This window comes from Propithecus coquereli, unplaced genomic scaffold (genome assembly GCF_000956105.1).
Source record: "Propithecus coquereli isolate 6110/MARCELLA unplaced genomic scaffold, Pcoq_1.0 Scaffold75, whole genome shotgun sequence".
Taxonomy (NCBI): Eukaryota; Metazoa; Chordata; class Mammalia; order Primates; family Indriidae; genus Propithecus; species Propithecus coquereli.
Window position 1 is genome coordinate 2,264,022 of NW_012153618.1, and position 6,467 is coordinate 2,270,488.

Consider the following 6,467-nt stretch of genomic DNA (forward strand, 5'->3'; position numbering starts at 1 on the left):
TCCCTCTTTTCTTTTAACTGATGGAATTCACATAACAAACAACCATTTTAAAGTATACAGTTCGGTGGCATTTAGTGCATTCACAATGTTGGGCAATCACCACCTCTCTCTAGTTTCAAAACTTTTTCATCATCCCAGAAGAACACCTTATACACATTAATTACTTAATTCCCAATCTTCCTCCCCCTATCTCCAGGAAAGTATTAATCTGCCTTTTGTCTCTATGGATTTACCTATTCCGGATATTTCACATAAAAGAAATCACACAATATGCGATTTTTGTGTGTCTGGCTTCTCTTCCTTAGCATGATGTTTTCAGGTTTCACCCACATGGTGGCATGTGTGAGTACTTCATTCCTTTCTAGGGCCGAGTAATACTGCATTGCATGTATGGACCACAAGCTGTGTGTTCATTCATTCATGGACGGACATTTATGTGGTTGGTCTCCACCTTTTGGCTACTGTGAGTAGTGCTGCCCCGAGCATTCACAAGTAAGTATTTGCTTGAGTCTCTATTTTCAACCTTTTACATATATACCTAGAAGAGGAGGTGCTGGCACATATGGTAAGTCTATGTTTAACTCTTTGAGGAACTGCCAGACAATTTTCCATAGTGACGACACCATTGTACACTCCCAGCAGCAATGCACTGTGTCCTTACTTGTCGTAGTGAATATGAAGTGGTGTCTCGTTGTGGGTTTACTTTGTATTTCCCTAATAACTAATGATGTTGAGTGTCTTTTCATGTGCTTGTTGGACATTTGTATATCTACTTTGGAGAAATGTCTCTTCAAATCCTTTGTCATTTTTTAATTGGATTTTTTGTCTTTTTGCTCTTAACCCTCTTCCTCTTGCATCATTAATTTTCTTCTCCCCACCGACCAGTCCCATTAATGTATAAACCTTTTCCTGTTGTTCCTCCCAACAACAAACTTCTCTAACCCCTGGCCTCCCTGACTAATACCACATTTCTCTTCTTCCCTTCATGGAAAAACTCCTTGAAAGAATTGTGTCTATCCACAGTCTAAAATTCCCCTCCTTCCATTCTTTCTTCGACCTACTCCAGTCAGGTTGCTGCACTCACTGCTCCACTGGATTTGCTCTTGTCCAGTCACCGACAGCTTCTATGTCTCGTAGATGTTTCCTACGCCTCATGCTAATCATCACAAAATTCTGCCAACTTTGCTTTGGAGGGTCACACAAATACACGCACACACACATACACACACACACACACACACACATGCAGGACAGGGGGAGCAATTGGAAAATCCCTCTCCCCACCCACTTTGAAAGGGAGATTGAATTAAAAGGCTTGACAGTATCTCACACAAATGGCGATTGGGCTGGGGAGGCAATACTTCCACACTAAAAGGTGAAATGCACAAGCTTGTAGAGGCCAAGGACGTACAATGTAGTCAATGCAGGGAAGACAGTTTGAAACAATCCATGTTCCGTGGTTGACCCAACCAGACCTGAGTCCTTTCTTCCTTCCAGGCCGACTCTGTATCCTGGAACCCTGACAGGGAAACCAAGGTGGAATTCCACGCCAAGGTTGGGTTACAAAAGCTGAGGGAAAAAAAGAGAAACCGCTGGATTTGAACCAGGGACTGCTTGACCTGCAGCTAAATGCCTTACCCTTGAGCTACACCCCCATTTGTACCAGCTTTCTTGAATAAATACCTGTCACTTGTGTAGCCACATGCACCCCAACCCCCAAAATAAGTCCATCTGTTATTCCTGTTAGATGAGGAGGCTGACCCCACTACAGACTGACTCAGTGGTGACTACCTTGAAGAATGCTGTGCAGACATCAGCTCGTCCTGCAGTCACTTTCTTGTCCTGTGAACTTTCTTCTTCCCAGATAGATTTTGTTACTCAAGGTTGCCTCCTGGCTGCACGTGGTAGAACAGGAATGAAGGTCTAGACATCTTTCTTCAGCCTACTGAACAAGAAAGCCTCAGACACCCTCCCCAAGGAGCAGCTGCTGTTATAAAAGTTTTCCTTAGCTCTTAAATTGCTGGTCAGTCCCTTGAACAAGCAGGCTAGGGTGGTCAGTTTGAGTGTTTCAGAAAGGAAAAAGCCACAGACTGCAGTCGGGACGTGTGGGCTGGCCTGCCAACTCTGCTGTTGAACTATCATGGGAATTTCGGCTGATGGCTTGAGCAGTGTGGGCCTTAGTCACCTGCTGGGAATAAGGAGGCTGTAAGACCCACTGTAGTGGAAGATTCCTTCTGATTGCAGAGCTCCAAGCCTTTCTAAGTGCTAGGGCAGAGAGGGCCCCAAGGTAGGGAGTCTGAGAAGGAGGGGACAGACAGATGAATGTAGGGAGACATGTCTGGAATCTCCAGTAGCAGTGGTATATAGGGGAGCCTTGTCGCCATTCCCAGCTCTACGGCTCAGGTCCAGCATCTGACAGTGAAGCAGTCCATGGTGCCAGCTCAGCTTTTAGCTGTGAGACATGGTCTTTGAAATCCCGTTTGCTCCCTGTTAATAAATACATTACGAACATGCATCTCTCCTCCTCCAACAATATGTGTAGAAGGAAACTTTGCACATATGGAATTCCATGAGGTTCTCAGTAAGAAGCTCTGCCAAATGTCTTCTATGAATCCTGCAGGCTCTGGTGTTTTGCTCCTCACCCAGTTCCTCCAATTTTCATTCTGTGTCCCATTTACTGTATCTCTTGTCTCATAGAGCAGATATTAGAATGTCCTATTTTCTGTAGGAATATTTCCTCTCCCTAAGGTCCTTGTGGTCCTCTAGTATGAGCAGGCTTGTAGCCCTCCATTTCCCAACAGCACATAATTCTGGTAGCTAGTATTTATCCAGTAATTTCTTATTGTCAAAGCAATTTCACATCTTCTTATTTATCCTCATAACCTATAAGAGAAATGTTGTTCTAATTCCCGTTTTCCAGATAAATTGGGCTGCTGCTGCTGTGTGCATGTATATATGTGTGTGTGTGTGTGTGTGTGTGTGTGTGTGTGTGTATGTTTCTACATGCCTATATATATATGGGATATATTGGTATATCTCATGTACACACACATACAGTATAGGTATACTGTATATAAATATACTGTGTGTATATATACATACTTATATAACTACATATATGAAATATACATGTTATATAGTTACTCTGGGTATAGGTCTTTTGTCAGATACATGTATTATGATTTTTTTCTCCCAATCTATAATTTACATTTTAATTTTTTAATATTTTCTTTTGGAGAGTAAGTTTTTAATCCCAATAAAGTCCAGTTTATCATTTATCTGTCTGTCTGGTAAGTGCTGTCTGTGTCCTCTAAAACTATTTGCCTACAGTCTTAGGTAAGATGGCGGATGAGAAAAGCTGCCAGCCAGAGTGTCACTGCAAGAAAGACAGATTTTGGAAGAGAGTAAAAAAAATAAACAGGCAGACAAACACAGATCAGACAAGGGTCAGAAGGAAGGATGCCTGAAACTACAGGAGACTCCATGGGAAGATGTTGCGGAGGAGAACTAGAAGGAGAAAGGCCCCTGACAGGCTTGGAGACCAGCGACAAGGGTAGGTGGAGCGGTTAAATTTCCCCTCCCTTGCATCTTGGACTGCTGGTGGGCTCCTGAGCTGTTGGAGAGATCTGCCAACACCAGCCCAGAGACGGCTGGTGCCAGTGAGTGGTGAGCCTCTTACGGACAGGGCACCAGGCTCCCAGCTCCCTTGGGGCACTTCCAGCTCACAGACCCGAGCCAATTAACAGGTGCCATATTGCCTCAGTCTCCCCTTCCCCTTCCCTACCTGCGGCTGCTAAGAGAGACAATTTAGCCACCACCCAGAGGCATCTGCAGGCAATGGGACCTTTCCTTTTGGGGCCCTACAGCAGATTGAGGGGTACTCAGGCTGTGAGCTCTCTACCCACCAGCCCTCCCAGGTGCCACTTGCCCAGTGACTGCAGGAGAACGGGGCAAATCTCAAGGTGGAAAGACATGAATCCAGCTTGGGCACCCCATGGGTGACTTGAGACCAGCACTCCTCTCCCTGGAAGGGTCAAGGATTGATCTCCAGGGCCCAGGGGATAGGCCTGCAGACCAGATCCTATACACCCAGGACTCAATCTCATTGCCCTAGAGCACAGAAGGGATATTTGTGAATGAGCATACTGAGGTGTGTGTGCCTTCAGGGGCAGATCAGCATGCTTGAGGGGCAACCCTCTTCCCATGGGAGGGCCATACACCCAGCTCAGGCTGCAATCCTGGGCAGGGACCCTCCTGGCTGGCATCACAGCCAGGGGAGATCCATTGGCTGGAGGTCCTGCCTGCTGGCAGAGACCTGGGAGAAATCGTGGAATAGGGGAGGGTGGAAAGGAGCGAGGGCTGCTCCAGACTGCAGGTCTCAGACAGCCCCACCCCCACATGTAGACTTTTTGGGTGAGTGGGGCTATTTCAGCCCCTCCCTGGCAGCTTTTCCCAGAAGCAGAGAACAGACCTTTGACCCCTGCTACCAGCATTTGTGGTGCTTGAGGATAGACTCACTCAATCCAGCTCCGCCCAGACTCACTCCCCGACCTGCCCCTACTGAGGTGGAGAATAAGGACACACCTGGAAGTCCCAGGGCGCCACCCACCACCTGAGGCACTAGAGTGCCTCTCCAGAGGAATAAGAGCTGGTTACAGGACCTAAAAACAACACTGCAGCCTGCTCCTCCCAGCAAGTGCCACCTACTGACAGGGAAGTCATTCTGCATACTCTTTAAGTGCATCTGCTGACTCATCATACAGGGTTTGGTCAAATCTCACCCACAAACACCATCTACTGGATCAGAGACTAAACGGAGCATGTCATTATTCAAACGAAAATCTGAAGATAAGAAGCAACTGCGGATCCAGATGGGAAGGAATCAGTGAAAGAACTCTGGAAGTATGAAGAATCAAATGGAAAGCACACTCCCAAAAGGGAATACCAGCTCTCTAGCAATGAACATCAACCAAATTCATAACACTAAAATGACAGAGGAAGAATTTCAAACATGGATTGTAAGAAAATTCAATGATATGCAAGAAAAAAATGGATAACCAACACAAAGAAACCACAAAAAAAATCCAGGACTTGGAAGAAAAATTCACTAAAGAAATGGAATTATTAAAGAAAAACCAAACCAAACTTTTGGAAATGAAGAATTTATTCAAGGAATTACAAAACACAGTGGAAAGTCTCAAGAACAGGGTAGATCAAACAGAAGAAAGAATCTCAGGGATTGAAGATAACACCTTTCAATTAAATAAGTCAGTCACAGAAATAGAGCAAAGAAATAAGAGAAAAGAGCAAAGCCTACAAGAAATGTGGGATTATGTAAAGAGGCCTAATGTGAGAATCATAGGCATCCCTGAGGGTGAAGAAGAAAATACACAAAGGTTGGATAAGCTATTTGAGGATATAATAGAGGAAAATTTCCCAGGCCTTGCTAAAAATCTAGATATCTGGTTATAAGAACCTCAGAGGACTCCTGGGAGATTCAATACGAACAGGAAGACACCATGACACACAGTGGTCAGACTGACCAAAATAACCACCAAAGAGGCCCTGCTACGAGCTGTAAGGTGAAAGAAGCAGGTAACTTACAAAGGAAAACCCATCAGAATAACATCATACTTCTCAACTGAGACCTTACAAGCAAGAAGAGACTGGGGCCCCATTCTCACTCAAACAGAATAATGCCAAGCCTAGAATCTTGTACCCCACAAAACTAAGTTTTGTATGTGAAGGAGAAATAAGGACCTTCTGAGACAAGCAAAGACTGAGGGAATTCATAAAGACAAGACCTGCCCTCCAGGAAGTACTCAAAACAGTATTACACACGGATCAGCACAGTGAACACTCATGAATGTAAAGTCATCCAAAAGCTAAAGGTCAAAGGCCAGATACCACAATGGCTCAAGAGACAAAAAGCATTAAAGTTCAACTCAACAGAATGAACAGAAATCTATCCCACTTATCAATTCTCTCTATAAATGTGGATGGCTTGAACTGCCCACTAAAGAGACATAGGCTGGGCAAATGGATAAATACACACAAGCCAAGTGTCTGCTGTCTTCAGAAAACACATCTAACCCACAAGGATGCATTCAGACTCAAGGTGAAGGGATGGAAAACAATATTTCAAGCAAACAGATGCCAAAACAAAGCTGGCATGGCGGTTCTGATTTCAGATAACTTATTCTTCAAATCAACAAAAGTGATGAAAGACAAAGAGGGTCACTATATAATGGTGAAGGGTACAGTTCAATAACAAGACATAAAAATTCTAAATATGTATGCACCTAACTCAGGTGCACCCAGATTCATAAAGCAAATCCTACTTGATCTAAACAAAATGATAAACAGCAACACCATAATAGTCAGAGACTTCAACACTCCTCTGACAGAACAGGACAGATCCTCCAAACAAAATAAACAAAGAAACAATGGACTTAAACAGAACTCTA